At 37.2% G+C, this 19051-nt stretch overlaps 1 protein-coding gene and 1 pseudogene across 1 annotated transcript in view; both read left to right on the forward strand.

The window, feature by feature from the left end:
- Positions 1-19051, forward strand: part of CHRM3 (cholinergic receptor muscarinic 3) — an 887892-nt gene that overhangs the window by 218637 nt on the left and 650204 nt on the right. The gene's annotated exons all lie outside the window — the stretch shown is intronic.
- LOC143689479 (heat shock factor-binding protein 1 pseudogene) lies at positions 13466-14001 on the forward strand (annotated as a pseudogene).

Raw genomic sequence — 19051 nt, forward strand, 5'->3', positions numbered from 1 at the left:
AATATGATAAAGGGAATATATGAAAAAACTATAGCTAGCATCACACTCAATGGAGAGAGACTGAAAGCTTTCCCCTTAAGATCAGGAATGAGACAAGGGCACCCGCTGTCACCCCTATTATTCAACATTGTGCTAGAAGTCCTAGCTAGAGCAATCAGGCAGGACAAAGACATAGAAGGCATCCAAATTGGAAAGGAAGAAGTAAAATTCTCATTATTTGAAGATGGTATGATACTATACTTGGAAGATCCCTAGAAATCTACAGCAAAGTTACTGAGTTAATCAGCAAATTCAGCAAGGTGGCAGGATATAAAATTAAGGTGCAATAATCATTAATATTTCTATACACAAGAAATGACCTAGCTGAGGAGTCAGTTAAGGAAAAAAATTCCATTCAAAATAGCAACTAAAAGGATCAAGTAAGTAGGAATGAACTTAACTAGGGATGTAAAGGACTTGTACACAGAAAACTGCATAACATTGCTAAAAGAAATCAAAGGAGATCTAAATAGATGGAAAGACATTCCCTGCTCATGGATAGGATGGCTAAACGTAGCTAAAATGTCAATTCTCCCCAAGGTGATTTACAGATTCAACACAGTACCAATTCAAATTCCAACAACCTACTTTGAAGATTTGGAAAAGCTAATTACCAAATTCATCTGGAAGGGAAAGAGACCCCAAATAGCTAAAAGCATCCTAAAAAAGAATGAAGTGGGAGGATTAGCACTCCCTGGCTTTAAAACCTGTTATAAAGCCACAGTGGTCAAAACAGCATGGTATTGGCACAAAGACAAAAGCATTGATCAATGGAATTGAATTGAGAACACAGAAATAGGCCGCTAAATCTATGGTCAACTGATTTTTGACAAGGCCCCCAAATCCTCTGAGCTAGCACAAAATAGTCTTTTCAATAATTGGGCATGGAAAAACTGGATATCAATAGCCAAAAGAATGAAAGAGGACCCCTATTTTGCACCCTACACAAAAATTAACTCAAAGTGGATCAAACATTTAAATATTAAAAACTAGCACCATAAGCTTTAAGACAGGATAAACTTATGAAGCATGTAATAACATGGATGGACCTAGAGAACATTATTCTGAGTGAGTCCAGCCAAAAACTAAAGGACAAATACTGTATGGTCCCACTGATGTGAGCGGACATTCGAGAATAAACTTGGAATATGTCATTGGTAACAGAGTCCAGCAGGAGTTAGAAACAGGGTAAGATAATGGGTAATTGGAGCTGAAGGGATACAGACTGTGCAACAGGACTAGATATAAAAACTCAAAAATGGACAGCACAGTAATACCTAATTGTAAAGTAATCATGTTAAAACACTGAATGAAGCTGCATCTGAGCTACAGGTTTTTTGTTTGTTTGTTTGCTTGTTTGTTTACTATTATTATTACTTTTATTTCTTTTCTCTATATTAACATTCTATATCTTTTTCTGTTGTGTTGCTAGTTCTTCTAAACCGATCCAAATGTACTAAGAAACGATGATCATGCATCCATGTGATGATGTTAAGAATTACTGATTGCATATGTAGAATGGTATGATTTCTAAATGTTGGGTTAATTTCTTTTATTCCGTTAATTAATAAAAAAAAAAAACTAGCACCATAAAGCTTCTAGAAAAAAATATAGGGAATCACCTTCAAGGCCTAGTAATAGGAGTTAGCTTCCTAAACTTTACACCCAAGGCACAGGCAACAAAGAAAAAATAGAAAAATGGGAACTCCTCAAAATCAAATGCTTATGCACCTCAAAATAGTTTGTCAAAAAAGTGAAGAGGCAACCAACTCAATGGGAGAAAATATTTGGAAATCACATAGCAGACGAAGGTTTGATCTCCTGTATATACAAAGAAATCATACAACTCAACAACAAAAGAACAAACAACCTGTTCTAGTTTGTGAACTGTTGGAATGCAATACACCAGAAACTCAACAGCTTTTAAAGAGGGGAATTTAATAAGTTGCAAGTTAACAGTTTTTAGAACATGGAAATGTCCCAATTAAAGCGAGTCTATGGAAATGTCCAATCTAAGGCATTCAGGGAAAGATACCTTGATTCAAGAAGGCTGATGAAGTTCAGGGTTTCTCTCAAATAGAAAGGCACATGGCAAAAACGGTCAGGGTTTCTCTCTTGACGGGAAGGGCACATGATGAACACAATTTCATCTGCTATCTTCCTCTCCAGCTCCCTGGGAGGTGTTTTCCTTCTTCATCTCCAGAAGTCACCAGCCAGTGGACTCTCTGCTTCATGGTTCTGCGGCATTCTATCATCTTTCTCTGCTTTCTCTGAATCCCCTGCTTTCTTCAAAATGTTTCCCCTTTTGTAGGATTCCAGTAAAATAATCAAGACCCACCTAGAATGGGTGGATACACATCTCCACCTAACCAGTCTAACACCCACTCTTGAGTGAGTCACATCTCCATGGAGATAATCTAATTACAGTTTCAACATGCAGTACTGAAGAGGGATTAGAAGAAACCATTGCTCCTACAAGATGGGATTAGGATTCAAACATGGCTGTTCTAGGGTACATAAACCTTTTCAAACCGGCACACAACCCAATTACAAAGTGAAAACTTTAATTAAAGGAAACTATAAATGTTGCAGGGGATGTGGAGAAACTGGGATACACTGCTGGTGGGAATGTATAATTGTACAGCCACTGTGGAAGACTGTTTGGTAGTTCCTTAGGAAACTATGACCCAGCAATAGCTCTACTTGGTATATACCCAGAAGAGCTGAAAGCAATGACACAAACAGACATTTTCACACCAATGTTCATAGCAGCATTATTCACAATCACCACAAGTTGGAAACAAACCAAATGCCCATCAACAGATGAGTGAATCAACAAAATGTGGTATATACATATGATGGGCTGTTATGCAGCAGTAAGACAAAATGACAACCTGAATCACATGGCAAGATGGATAAGCCTTGAGGACATAATGCTGAGTGAAATTAGCCAGACATAAAAGGATAGATACTGTATGATTCCACTTTTATGACCAACATCAAAGTATAATCAGAAGCTTATATTACAGAATATAAGGAACTTAGAGATGCATAGAAGCTAGAGATGGGTGAACCGTTAGCTAATGAGGTTGAACTCCAAGTAAGGGAATAGATAGGAGTGAACATGGTTCTCTAGTGGGTCTATAAGTAATATTATCATATTGAAGATGAACAAGATTGAAAGGGGTTGTAGAGACCTCCGTGTCCCATTGATTAACACTAGAAATATGAATTAGTTCTCACAAGAATTACTTCCAAGATATGATTCTTGTACAAAGAGTGTTTAAGTCCAGGGTACAGGGGGAAAACTGCTCTTGCATGCTATGAGCTATGTTCAAAAGGAAACCATCAGCACTACCACAGCAACAGCAGAGGTAAATAATGCAGGGAGGGACAAGAGTTAAGACCAGGTTTAGATTTCCTATTTGGCAAGGGTGAGTTTATTGGTTTTCTTTCTCTTGGAGACAATGAAATTATCTAAAATTGAGAATGTTGATGGACTGTGGACTTTGGGCACTGTACATGGTGCTCAATGAATGCAGGTGGCTGAAAGATGCATTGATGGAAAAGTAAATTGGCAAACGATGGTGCATACTTACAAAGGAAGGTTGTACTGCTACAAAAAGGAACAAAGTTTTGAGGCATGCAACTATGTGAATGAACATGTGAAACATTTGGTGAGACAAAATAAGCCAGAAACAAAAGAACAAGAATGGTATGGTCACCTTTAGAAAATGCTTATAAGAAAACAGGGGCCTAGATTGTAAGCTTTTAGAGCAGACACATTAAGTCTGGAGTGGTGATTATTATTTCTGGATTTTTGGAGGATATATTATATATATAACCTGATATTTGAGATAAGAATTAGGCAGAACAGGCTGGGGCTAAAGTAAATCAGAACATAGGGGTAAGGAAGACAGTGTCTATACATTAGAACCACACATACTCTTTGAGACCAATGGAAGAAAGATTTATTTGGTCTGGAACTGAAATCTTCTATAGTGCATAATCTAATTCAACCTACCTGTATAGCTCATTTGAACAACTGAAACACAGGGAGTACAGAATAAGAAAGACGTCCTTTAAACCTGTGTAGATTAATGTAATGCCTGGAAACATCCTAGAGTATATTAAGCAGATAATCAAAAAGTATTAGCAAAGCCCCCTGAGAGAGGGGAGTAGACTATGAAACTATTAAACCTTACCATCATGGAATCCCCTGATACTGTGTCAAACATTAGGGACACCCAAATCAATAGGCCATGCCCTCGATCATGAGGCTTACTCTTGTGAAGCTTATGTAGGTAGCAGAGAAGCTTAGCCTACTTATAGGTATGCCTAAGAGTTACTTCTGAAAGACCTCTTTTGTTGCTCAGATATAGCCTCTCTCTCTCTCTCTCTCTCTAAGCCCAACTCTGCAAGTGAAATCATTGCCCTCCCCCCTACATGGGACATGACATACAGGGGTGAAAGTCTCCCTGGTGATGTGAGAGAGGTCTCCTAGAGATTAATCCAGTCCTGGCACCATGGGATCAACAATCCCATCCTGACCAAGAGGGGGAAAAGAAGTGTAACTAATAAAGTATCAGTGGCAGAGAGAGTTAAAATAGAGTCGAGAGGCTACTCTGGAGGTTGCTCTTATGCAAGCTTTAGGTAGACCTTGCGACCTATCATAACCTGCCAGTCTCCAAACAGAACCATTCCAGCCAGTCCTAAAGAACACCTTGGGCAATATGCAAGATTCCACAAGGGTTCCATGCACTAGAGTAACTTTCCAGAAACCTACAACCTCCAGATGGGCCCCTGGTCCAGATAAATCCTGAAACCTAGCCCAGCCTCCCCAGAACATCAGATAGTTCCATCTTCCTATCCCATATTAGTGACAGACCCTTCCAATATCAAAAATTCAGAATGGCCATAGCCCAGGCACTCCTAAACAGAGGTATGGAAAGATCAAAGGTGATGGTGGAGTTATACATAGAAGATAAGACTTAACAAATGAATAAGAAGGCTGAATCATTAAATTGATATCTCTTTTAGTCTCCAGTATTTTAGAGCAGCTAGAAGTAAAAACCTAAAATTGTGAAATTGTAACCCATGTCGAAGTCTGAAATATGTTCTACAACTAATTGTGTTGCTGTGCTTGGAAATTTATAGCTTTTTTGTATATATGTTATTCTTCACAAAAAAGAAGGAAAAAGTCGATTGTGATGATAAAAAATATTTAAGCCCTCTAGCCTCCTATGTTCTGGAGCAGCTAGAAGGGAAAATATGAGAGGATTGTATGGCAGCCTATGACAAACTCTAGGATATCCTGTAACTACTTCTTGAAGAGTGCTTTGAAAACTATTGCTTTTTTATTTCTTTGCTTTGTATATGTGTTATACGATGCAATAAATAATAATAATAATAAAACAACAACCCATTTCTGCTATATTGCATTTCCAGTAGCATTAACAAATTAAAGCATAGGGATAAAGGTAAAAATACAGCAGTCATTGGGTGGGCCATGGTAGCTCAGCAGGCAGAGTCTTTGCCTACCATGCTGGAGACCCAGGTTCGATTCCCAGTGTCTGCCCATGCAAAAAAAAAAAAAAAAAAAAAAAAATACGGCAGTCACTGAGGTACTACCTCCAAAAAAATACAGCAGTCACTAAGGTACTACCTCCTTAACGTGGCATTCATGACACAGTGAAGAGGCCCAGCACCTTTTCCCAGCCTCATCTCTTCCCACTCCACCCTCTCGAAACTCTATAATCAGCTCAACACTGTGTTATAAAAAGTAGGCCACAAGTTTAAGGAGGGTCATGCTCAGCTACCACAGCCTCTTGGAAGAGCAGACACTGTGCTCCCACCTTGCTCACTAAGGCTGAAATGTCTATGAAAGAAAATTAAAAAGAAGAAATTTTGTGTGCTGTAGAAATGTCATAAGTAGGCCAATCTATAATCTTTCAGATTACACGAAATGTTAAACTACTGCTTTACTTTGAAAAACATGTATTTGAAAATGGTTTGAGGGAAGCAATACTGTGGAAGCTCTTTAATTTATATGCTGTTGGTTGACTTAAAATTACCTGGAATTGGGGCGGGCCGCGGTGGCTCAGCGGGCAAAGTGCTTGCCTGCTATGCCGGAGGACCTCGGTTCGATTCCCGGCCCCAGCCCATGTAACGAAAACGGAGAAACAAAATACAATAAAACAAGAAAATGTTTAAAAGATGTTTCCCTTTCTTCCTCTCTTCCTTCCTTCTATCCTTCCTTCCTTCTCTCTGTCTTTCCTTTAAAAAAAAAAAAAAAATTACCTGGAATTTTCCATTCTTCCTACAAATACTGACACAGTCCTAGTTACCTGATGCCAGGTGCTCTCGTCTATTTATACCATCTACTCTACATTTTAATTAAACATCACAAAATCCTATAAAACATAGGTGTATAAAGAAAGGAATTTTTATCATGAAAAGTAAGTTAAATAGCTTAGCAACTTAGTTGAGGCAAGTTCATGTTGCCCTCCTCTACCACCACCTCCTAAATCATTTGTGAAGTGAGTTATGGAAGAAATAACTCTAAAATGTGACTAAACTATGTAAAATTATTACCAAATTCTTAGCTCAATTTGCTTTACAATTTTTATAAGCTACACTTGATATTAAAAACTAAAAATGGAAATTTGCAACAATGATTATGTTAATGCAGGAAAGACCGAGGAAAATCTATCAGTGAATCAGAGACTCTGATCCTACATCAAGGATGGGGAAATGACGATACACTGATCTGATTTAAAGTACAAAAAGAGGTTAAGCTGCTGGGTCAGGCTGTTATTTTGCTTATTGCCTCTACACTCTGAATCTGAAGAAGAAAGATTCAGAAAAGAAAGTAATGGCCAAGATCACTTTTAGGTTATAGATAGACTTGGATTTGAATAAAACCTGCTTGAATTGAAAATCAGGCAGGCAAATATTGAATTTCTTCCATAGTTGAAAATCTATGATATATTAGCATCACTGAAAGTGGTTAATTTGGAAACAAGCATGAATAAGTAGAAAATATATATATTCTCTCAAGAAATCCATGTTGATTTTATGTTTGGGTTGCTATGAATCAAATAGGGGAAAAAAGCATTTTAAGATTACCATTTGTTACCAATTAAATTATAATGTTTTCTACTGAATTGGAATACCTTTATTTGGATCCTGGATAATAACATATTTACTAAATATATACAGTTGCTAAGTAACAGATTAAATGCAACCCACCTCAGTGACTCTAAAAAATGGAAAAGTGCCACCAGTTTTTAAATAGAAAATGTTCAGTGGCATGAGGGCTCAGCCCTTGGATCTTGAGTTGCATTGTAACTGGAAAGCTTCTCTTTTAAACTTTCCAGCTATGAAAGGTGTCCTCCTTCTACCAGCCATCTTATTTGAAATAGCATTTCCTTTACCTTAGTATTCTTCTCATTAAGAAAACTTATATATGTATGCAGAAAAAACATGAAGGTTCTTTAGCAGAAATTATAGCTTAACCATGAAAAGATTTTAAGACCGGTAAAAGATCCTGTAATCATTTTCTTGGAGAATAAAAAACTTAATTACCTTTATATAAATTATTTTGTTGTATCATTTAAAAATATCAAAAATTATTATTTTATAAGATAAATAATACTCCTTCCTCACTTCAAGCTGTACATTTTTGCTTGTTTCCAATAGATAATCTTAGGGTTTAAAAGACCCATAACCATAAGATTTATATATTCTCACACTGTATCAGAACAGTGTCTCTCTTTAATTAAAGAGTCTCTATCATATTCAATGACTATTAAACAAGATACATTCATGCTGCTTTATTGAAAAGTCCTTCATCTCCCAGAGTTATGCCTCATTTTATGAAAATAACCTTCCTACTTATGTACAAATCTGTAGCTCATGACAAATCAATAACGGCAAATACCGTTTAATGTGCTATGAACCCCGAAGACCTTAGTCAAACAAATGACAATTAGTATATTTACATTAAGAAACAAAGGGCCCAACATTAGTAGAGAGTATTAGTAGGCCCAACTACTTCTAACTTGTATGTTTGGTTCTTAAATAATGTTTATCCCAGATAAGACTTCATTTCCAAGGAAATGCACTTTTGTCTTTTCTTTCCTTTTTCTTTTTCAGAAAACTACTTAGTTTTCCTTAAGTTTAAGTCTTTGGCTTCATTCTTGGTTAGATTTTTATTTTTCATCTAGAATAAAATAGATTTGTTTTCTAGTAACACATTTCCATTTTTATAATGAAACTTAGAAAGAACTTAATTTTCAATTATTACTGAAAACATCTAGCTTTGCTCAAACAAGTCTCTCTCTGCATATTGGTAGATACCACAACCTGGTGAATAACTTGGAATGTGATTTCACTACAAAATCCAGACAGCTTAAATTTACTGTCACTTTCACTCTTGACTTTGTATGCACTGATTTTGGGGGGGGGAGGTTATTTTCAGACATGATAAGGAAGACTTTTTTTCACAGTGCCCAAGTTATTCCACAGTGGAAAATTTTGCACTTCTGAAATGCGCCTTAACATTCTCATGCCACTAGGGAATGGTTTAGGAAATAACTGCTGCAATTAAAACGGATACATAGCGAATGTTTCTGCCTCACCTGTTAACTGAATGGATAGCTCAATCATCACCAGTAACTTCCTAATCCCCACATCCCATGGCCTTTTCAGTCCTTTGCATCATTTATCCCTGTTGATTATCCTTTCTTTGACGTTCCTTCACAAGCACTCACTAACACTGCTTTTCTGTCCCTGTCAGTTTTCTTGTTCTTGCTTATACCCCTAAGTGGCAGGTCTCCAGGGTTCTTTCCACCACCTTTTATGCTCTTGATTTCTTACTCTATGAGATCTCCCCTTCCTGCAGCTCCTAATATGTCCTTTATGCAGATAACATCAGGATCTAGAACCCCAGCCTCTGCTCCAGGTCCACATCCCCAGCTTTCCCAGAGGTCTCCTTAACAGCTCAGAGGTTTCTTCACGCCTTTTACACTTTGGTCCCTACCTTATTCCATACTTCAACCAAACAGAACTATCGGCCATTTCCTAAACACATCTTATTCATCCCTTTGACCTTTTTATCCATTCTTTTTTCTCTGGGTGCAATGTTTTGTGACTTACCTCAGATAAATCCTTTACACAAAATATTTCTAATCAATGCTCTGTAATTCTGTAGTGTTTCCTTTGCAAATTCCTTGGTCCTCATTGTTTCTGCTTTCATTATGAATATTTATGTCATGACATATTTTCTGATCAAGAGCCTATGTTTCTTGTGGGCAGGAAGTTTCATTTCCTCCTCTGCGCCCTGTGTCAGGTGTTCAACAGATGCTGCACAGGTAAACAGGGAAATCCTCTTACTGTGCTTGGAACAGATGGATGCTGTTCTTGCATTGAAAAGCTGGAGCTCCACTCCAAACTGTTCAAAAGGGAGAATTTGAATGGCAATCTGAAAGAGTGAATTTGCTTCCAAAATCCTGTGATAAATCTCCAAGGAGGTGTGTAATGTACCCTGAGATATTCTGGCTCAGTATTTAAGATTAAAAGCCATTATTTGCATTTGCAAGCCATTGTTTACATTTGCACTTTTAATTAAACTACTTAAACTACGCATTTGCATATGTGTAACTAGTTTTAGAAAACTCACAGCTGAAAATACATAAAAGTATACTCCTCTAACATAATATTTAATTTCAAGCAACATAGGTTTGTTTAGGCATTGTAATGCTTATTGTCCAAATTCCACAGCAACTAGCTTTAATTTTATACTGCAGACATTTAAAGAGTTCTAGTTGCCCTTAGCATTTTCAACAGATATCTGAAATTTCAAACAAATTATTATGAAATATCCAGAGAATTGGGGAAATATTTATATCACTTGTACATAAATATTGTAATTTTTTTTAATTTTACAATTTTGAAAATATTGTACAAAGTTCAGATGCCTCAGCAACATCCTAATTCATCATTTTTCATTCCAAGGAACAACTTCCCATAAAAAAGTAAACATCATCTGAACATTTCAAATAGTGTTAGATCAGTTTTGAAGAGAATGTGACAGGATAATTGTAATTGTTCCCATAAATCTGTTTCAGATTATGTACTATATTATTCACCAGGTCCCAATAACTTATTATATAATGCATCATTTATCAGGGTTCTGGTACGTGAGTCACAGTTTTCTCTTGATATTTTAGATGCCCTAACCTTTTACCTATAAATTGATTTCATCCAAAAGCTCTCTTTCTTTCTTTGTTTTTCCTTAAGAGTTGTAGCAGGCTTTGAAGTACATGCAACTATCCAGGATTCCTATTTGGAATGCTGGAAATGCTTTGTGAATGGATGGTGGTGATGGGAGTACAACATCGTGAATGTAATTAAAAGCACTGAAATAGATATCTGAATGTGATAAAAGAGGAAATATTACATGTTTATATACGTTAAAGAATACTTTTTTCTAATCCATGGAACTGCACTATGCAAAAGTAGTTAAACCATGGACTATAGCTAATAGTACAATTATACAAATGTCCTTTCATCAATTGTAACACATTTTCCACACCACTGCAAGGTGTTAATAATAGGCAGTATATGGGAACCTTGCATTGTGCATGATTGCTCTGTAAACCCACAACTTCTCTAAAAAAGAAAAAAACATATGTTATTGAAAAAGGATAGGAGCAGACTTAAAGTCCATATGGGAGAAGAATTGAGGGAATTTGTGGGTTTTTCCCCTTTTTCTCTTGATTTGTAGCCCAAAAAATGAAAAAATAACTTCATCTTGAGAAAAGATAAAATAAAGAACGTTACATATTTGCACCGCAACCCAGAAATTAAGGCTCCTGAATTAGTGACCCTGTCCTTGAGGGAAAGGTATGTCAAAGGTTAGAAACCTGCTTCCAGCTCTAGGTGGCGATCAAACTTCTCCACCTTCCTTCATAGCCTCACCTCGTGCCAGGACACTGGCTGCTGACCAGGTTCAAAGCCAAAGGTTGGTTCTGGAGCGCACAACTTTGAGGTGGGGGTGGGGTAGGGTAAAAGTTCTAAAAGAAATTATTCCCGGTGGAAATCTCTTTTGGAATATTCCTTTTAGGATCAACCAGGTTGAAGATCAATCTCTTTGGGTCTACCTCTCTTGTAATCCTTCCCTCTTGAAGGGTTCTTTTAAATTGTTTCTATTTCTCCTATTGTGCCTGATCAGTTCCTGTTTCTGTCTGATATAATGCATGCCACTCATCGTTTTAGAAAAACATGTGGGAATTAGGGTAAAGGCCATGGAGAGAAAACATGATGTAGAAGAATAGGCTTATCTCTACTCCTGACTATGGAAATTCCCCACGCAATATGTGGTTTATTCTAGTCCCTCAAAATTAGAAGCCAAAGCCAAAATGTTAAAATAAGATTAATTTTATCCTAGAGTTTCCCATATGTCCAAGTTACTCAAAAATTTAGTAATTTTAGTCAGCTGAAGGGGACTTTGGCATTCAGGATGCTAGCATTCTGTCTTTAGAGGCTCTACTTAGGAAAAAGATTAAGAGCAGGAGCCAGAATCACTTACGTATGGGTGACTGGAGCAAAGAGAGAAAGAGATTCTGGGAATTAGAGAAATTTGGAGATCTCAGGCTTAGCCTAAACACCCTTATATGGAAGCAAAGGTGAAGTTCTAATTTAAAGCTACCTATGATCCAATAGAAGCTGAAATGAACTATGCTAAATGGACCCTTCCCTGAGGTTCAGGAATTCTTAAAGGGCCCTAAAATGAAGTCTAAAGAAAAGTTTAATTTTCTCAATATTCTAAAGATAGGCCCCAAAATTGGAACTACATGTGTTAAAAGCTGACCTAGAGGTGAAGGAATGAGCCCTGTCAAACCCAGTATTACTTCAATGCAGCAATTTAAAAGAATGTTGAGACAATGAGAGCAGGGAAGAAGTCATCAGGACTTCACAGACAAGATGCATCTTCTAATCCTCCAAAATAGAAGAAGAAAGGAAGGGAACTCTCCCTCCTCTCTCAAGTCAAGTGAGGGTAGCTCCAAGAGAATTCCTTATAAAGTTTGGAGATGCCTTCCAGAAAAGGATCCTGCTCTCTCATTCCCCCATGTCACACTGTCCAAGTCCCTGGCTAAACAAGGGAAAGGAAGCTGGAGGGAGATAGCAAGGGCAATTCTGGAGCCAGCTACACCCCACAATCTGGGGATGTATGAGTGTACCACAGGCCAAGGGTGATTGAAGAAAGTTAGTTTTTCCAGAGGCAAAAAGTGGGAGACAAAGGAAAACTGGTGTGAAAGAGGCCAAGCTGAAGCTGGAGCTCCCACATCGGGAAAAAGTACAGTGGAGGACCCTGAAAACTTACAAAGTGCCCACAGATGAGTTGGATTTGAGCTCTAGCCACAAAGAAAGGCTTGACAGGCTGTCAATTTGAGCCAGACAAGAAGTCACTGCATCAAGGTGATTACTCTGATAGTGGCCTAATCAATAAAGTCGTACTTTTCTCTTCCCTCTTTTCTCCTGGCCCTAACAAACCGGAGAAACTAGGCTGGAAGAGGGAGGGCAGGGAGAAGGTGTTTTAAAAAAGAAGATGCTTGACCACACCTATCTCCTTCAAGTCAGTGCTGCCCAGTGTGGGGAAGAGATTAGAATCGGGTTTGAGATTGAAATTTTTAACTGGACTGAGTTGTACTAACATGACTGAAAACACTCAGAATCGTTAAGGCATCATTAAAGTATCACTGAGGCACAGGAAAGTGATTCAAGGGAGTTAGGGGGGGCAGGTGGGGGGGGGGAAGCAATCACTCACTAGAGGAAAACAAAATTGCTCCATAGTTATATCCCTTGAGTTTAGAATGCTAAATACACTGGTTACAAGTTGAGACAAAATCTCAAGCCCAAGTGTGTCCTGCCGAGCAGCTGTGGTACATCCCCAGACTAACGAGTCTGCCGTTTATAAACCAGAGTGTAAAGCTTCCCTTTCCTGGAATAACTCAAGGCACTGATGGATGGAAAATAGATGCTGGAGAGTAGATTTTCTGCACCCGGAAAGCAAGGTATACACCCTCTCTCCGTTTTCTTTTCTAGGGCTGGTCCCAGGGAGGGGCTTTGATGACAAAGCTTTATTTTGGCCATGTTTTTTCCAGCCCTGAAAGGAATTTGATTTTTCAGACCTAGTTTGACCTTAGTTTCCCAGTAGGTTCTTGGACCTCCTTTCGCAGAGTTTGCCTGGTTAGGCAAGTGTAGCTAACAGAGGATACTTATAGATTCCACTGTACCAAATTTGAGCTAATTCAGTTATCAGATGGACTGAAGAGCCTTAAAAGAGGTAATCATTTTGTGGTCTATCTGATATTTATTCCCTATAACCTAGTGCCAATAATATTAATATGTGTAACAACAAGCCCCATATCTAAAGACAGTGAATAAAAGATAATTTTTCAGAAAGAATCACTGAAGCAGATCTTTAAATCCATGGAGATCAGGCGTCTGCGGAGACAAATGCAGCAGTGAGGGACTGCAAGCAGAGACCCCGGCCCCAAGCTGGAAACTGGGGCGATGGCCAAGACTTATCCCACCGCTGTGCAGACTCTCACCTTGGTGCTGCAGACACTCCTGCAATAGATGCAAGATCAATCTCAGACTGTGTCTGAACAAATCACTGGAAGAACTGATGATATGAATAGTTGCATTAACAACCTGGAGAAAAACACTGCAGACCTCATGACACAGGCTGGGTGCAAGAACTTGAAAACAAGACACCTGCCTCACGAAAGAGTTGAAGGTTGCCAATTTTACAATGAAATCTGGAACATCATTTTTATAAGCCAAGAGAAGACCAAATGGCTTTTTGCAGCTACTATGTGTACACAGGTTTTATATTATAAAGTGCACATTCTTACCTTATTGTGTACTGTATTGTTAGTTTTCAGAGTGATTTTCCCCCATTTTCTTAAACATGGCAACTTCACATCTTGGACCTTGGTCAGTCATGCTACTAAATATTAAACACTAAAACTCTGGCAGTTCTTGCACAATTTTGTCAAATATTTTAGTATATTTTTGCGAAGTCGCTTTTTTCTGTCATTCCTTTCATAGTAGTTGCTATTTGAAAAAAATTGCAGTGTAATTTAGAAAAATAGTAAATCCTTCAATTATGAGTAGATTTTGTGAAATTAGGCTTTTGAGGAGCTTGGGGTTTTCAATTTTCAGCACAAAGTGACTATTAAACTAACACCAAATAGTAAGCTGGCACTATTTTTCAACTGGCCAAAATCATTTATTCAGAAATATTTGGCACTAACTTGCTACCAAATCTCAGAATCAAACTGCAGATCTATTTCTTTTTTAATTCTCCTGAGATCAGATGCTAAATTTGATGAAAGTGCTACCATTTTAGTGTGTTAGAATTGTTAAATAAGGAAAATAACAGAATAGCCCAATGGAATGGAATGTTAGAGTTTTGCATGAGATTCTAGTACAGTAGAACCCTGCAATATTCATCTGCACTGGTTACCACACACAAAAATTCAATTATTCCATTTTCTGTTTGAGCAACTGAATGGAAAAAAGAAACCAAAAGAAGGACCGAGACCACAGTAAGTCCATGCCAGTTGCTTGGCTGAAAAGATGACACATGACTTTGTTGTGGTAGGATTAGGTCTTAAGAATTTGTGTTTCATTTAAACAATCTCTTGGCTAAATTCTTTCAGTAGCAAGTTTATTATTGATCATAGAAGCCCAGGTAAAAACTCTTAAGACTCAAAAATGTGGTGTCAGGCGTGCCCAACTTAGAGGCTAGTATTGATGACCTCAGAGAAGACTTCTGTATTGTCACAGCAGAATGACTTTATCTAGCAAAAATTTGAAGCATTTAAAAAGTTGAGGAATAGTATATTACTTGACAGAGGAAAATCCTTAATGAGCCTGGTCTGCTTTTTTTTTATTGTTTTCTATATCACCAGTCTTGATTGTGTTACACTTACATAATAATTATTAAGAAATAATGTGCCCTATTTATGTGATGTGAGAGCAAAGGAGTAAAATCCTTCAGTAATAAAACGGATTCATGACTGTTATTCCCCAGCTGCAGAAACAACTTTAAGTGGACCAGTGGGTAGTTCCACCCATACTGGGCAAGGCCAGATGAAACCTGGGGCAGGATGTTCTCAAGCCGAGTAAATAGCAAATGGAAATGATCTCACCTATTGCTGTTGTCAGGAGAGTCTGAATTTAGTTAGGAGTTGGCTTCTGAAGGTAATCAGGAAGAAAGATTTCCAAGGCTGTCCCTCCACCAAAAATGTCTGCCACAGTTAAAGGTGCTTGAAATCTAGCTACTAAAAAAAAAATCAATAGAGATCAACTTAAAGTTCTTAGAGTGGTGAGGTCAAAGCCAACGTGGAGTTGATATTTGTTAACACCTGTCACTAAATTCGTTTGGCTTAGTTTATGAATTCTTGGAAATGCTTGTTTACAAATATCCCAAGAGCAGGCAACTAAATGAGAAACTGGACTAGTTGCCAAGACTGCTTTTCATTTTCTTTATTCCTCCTTGCTTTCATTATTCATGTCAAATTGTCATGACTTACAAAAATAATAGTGATTTCCTTAGTGCTTTCAATAGTGTTAAAACTGATAGCACCTGACTCACTGCTTTACTTTTTGTTGTATGATTTTTATTTATTTTTTAACTTTTGAAAAATGCCTGCTTTGGGTTTTATCTCTCAGATATGGTTCCAGAATCAGAGTTCAGTGTTCTGTTCACTGTAAAAACTCAATAAATGCCTGATGATTATCTCTAAAGAGGAAGTTTGTCAAGTGCTGTACTTGGATTAAAGTCCCAGCTGCACTCATTTGCTGTGAGGGCTCCACCATGTCACATGACCTCTCTGGGCCTCAGGTGTTTCCGTTGTGAAATGAAGAGAATGGGCTCAAACTTCCACCATGAGGTGGCAAACCCTACATTACTTGGAATGTTTTGCTCAGTTTAACTAACAGGTCCAGCCCAAGCAGTTCTCCAAGGGGGCAGTATCTTAGCTGAATCTCTAAAGATCAGAGTCCTTTCCTATCTTGGTGACGTGTACACAATTTAGACTTTATCAAAAGAGCCGAAGTTCTGCTTTACCTTGGCCCAGAAATAGACTTCTCCTTGTGAACCTATCAGGACCATCTCTGATTGACAAAGACAAAGATGCTTCTGGAAAAAGCTGCCCTTACTTTGAGAACAAAGTGTCCCAGAAGTGTGATTACCCATGAATGTCTAATATCAGTGAATATCATTTGAGCAAACCATGTATTTGGTATGCTATATTGAAGAAAAGGGTTTTGGAAATCTAAGGAGAGTGGAAATAAAAATACCAAAATCCTAATACTTATTTTTCTGTTAATATATGTCTGTTTTCTTCCTTTACTGAGTTTCATTCTATAACCTACAAAGAAATGCTTACCCATTTTTAGTAAAATAATACCATTTTTCCAGACAATTCTACCTCTGTACAATCAGTAACTCACATTTGGAATCTTTGATCTCTGAGCATTTAAAAAAATTATATGATCCCACCCTATATTTTAAATAAGAGTGACTATTTAGTTATACATTTTGGGAGGGGAAAATAAATTGTAGTATATAAACATAATTGATATTTGCTTGACAGCTACAATATATTTGACTTCTTTTCCTGTTGTTGTTAGTTTCCTTCATGCGTTCAATCAATGATTTCCTCTGCACACATTAACCTATAACACAAAACTTGCCTTGGTATTTTTTGCGTTAAGACTGGCAAAAGCACAACCTTTTTAAATGTCTCATTTCTGCTTATTAACCAGCGTAGACATCTTCCTTGTTTTCCTAAATCTTTCTCCCTATAGAAAACTCACTCCTTAAAAGATGGAAAAGCCAAGGAAACTACTATGAAATAAACTCTCCTTTTTAAAATAACATCTTAGAGTTAAAGAATTTAGTCATAGAATGCTATGGAGAGTTCCAACTGTGAATGTTTGACCATGAACCCTACCTTCTGAGACCACTATTATGACCTTCATAAGACCACGATTATTATCTTCATTATCTTCTTGACCCTCAAATGTATGCATTTGACCTCATCCTACAGAAGATAATTTGTTTAATGATTAGAATAAGGGAGGTGCAGAATTAGTTTCACTTCAAATAACTGTCCACACGGCACTGACCTGATAACCGGTTACCGAAAACTACAGGTCTGAGCTATTAACAATTAACTAAGGTAGGCTGCAATTGTGACGTGTGATAAGAATGACCTTGTTTAATAATAGAGTTCACAGGTGAGCTGTAATGTTTAAGTAGCTCTAGGCTTAGACTAAGTCCTAAATAAGTACTAAGATATATGTGCACATAAAACTTATAATATTCACCAACTTTATTGCAATATGAACGAGAAATTTTATTATTCACTGACAGGATCTGTCATAAGGAAGTTTATTTTGCATGGTTGGATTTCATAAAATAATATCATTCATCTTACTTCCTTATATGAACTAAAATAAGTCTTTATGAAGTGACTTCAGGAACACTGCCTTATAAATTTTGTCTGAAATACTTGCTCTTCTAAAGATTTTGCCTCCCTCTGAGTTTTTGCATTCTACAGTAAGAATTCAGTTAAGTATTTCAAAATATCCTCAACATCTGTTCTTTCTACCAAAGGAGAACAATAGTAAAATCATAAATATTGCAGCATTTGTTCACAGGCAAACTGAATCACCCAACCTGACACTTTATATTTTTGTTGTTCTGATTTGAGCAATCATCCAGATTTTGATTGATTAGATATTTTGAACCATAGCATTGGTTTTCACTGCAGAAGAGAAAAAGGAGTGAGGACCTATTTGCTGTTTAAGAAGTTTTAAAAGGGGAGAGTCTATTCCTCCACTGACCCACTTGAGCAACCACACAAGGACCATAATACAGATAAAATCACCTGAGTACCAGGCCGTCTGGTTCTGTGTTAACTGAGTATTGACAGGGGCCGAGAGAAGATAGAAAATCAGACACCAGCAGATACCCCAAATGCATTTGGAAAACATTGGCTGAAACAAGCTTCTGTACTACAGGATTTTTAAAAGCACTTAATACACTTTGTGTACTTTACCTCCAAATGGAGGGTAGAGCAAGCAGAACCTAAAATTTACATCCACTGGAACCTTTTTATTTTTTTTCTGGTTGAATTACTATTAATATCTTGTGTTCTACAAATACAGTTTGGGGAGTACTGGGACTGGAGATCTATATTCAGGAATAATTGATATTCATGCGTAATTAAATCCTTGTGACTCAAAGTGATAGCTCATGGACAGAAGACAACAGACAGGAACAGAAACTTGCAAAGCATCGAAAGCTACCAGAGGGGCATATTCTTATATTGAATTTATTAGGCACACCAGTAGACTCATAGAGTTTTAAATTTTCAAGTAAGAATAGAGAGCATACAGCTCTACTGCCTCACTTGCTATTTGGGGCAATTCAGAATTAAGAAATTAGATGACTTGTTTAAAGTAACACAGCTTGTTTCCTGGTTGCTAGTCAATGAGAAAATACATTAGCCTCAAGAAATGTGCTCTAAACAAAAGCAGCAATTTCTTGTCATAAAATATTGACATATGTTAAAAACAGTCTTACTATAGAAAATGAAGGAATCCACTAGGTCCTCTTCATGTTTTTTCATAATGAGGAAGGAATTGAGTTAACAAAGTAGACTAAACTTTTCTTTGAAGCAATCAACCTATCAGAGTGCTCATGACATTAATAAGGAGACAAAGACAAAGAGAAAATCCCTTTGCTTTTTAGGCTTATGGTAGCCTTTTGTTCTTTCATTTCAGAGTGTTTTCTATAAAAGAATATAGAGAAATAGAGTAAATAGGTCTTGTTCTTTCTCATTAACAATTATAATCAGCTGATAAATGAGAAAGGTTTTTCCAATCTAGCAGAGGTCTTTGGGTTCTGTGTGTTTACATTACT

This window comes from Tamandua tetradactyla, chromosome 7, assembly GCF_023851605.1.
Source record: "Tamandua tetradactyla isolate mTamTet1 chromosome 7, mTamTet1.pri, whole genome shotgun sequence".
NCBI lineage: Eukaryota > Metazoa > Chordata > Mammalia > Pilosa > Myrmecophagidae > Tamandua > Tamandua tetradactyla.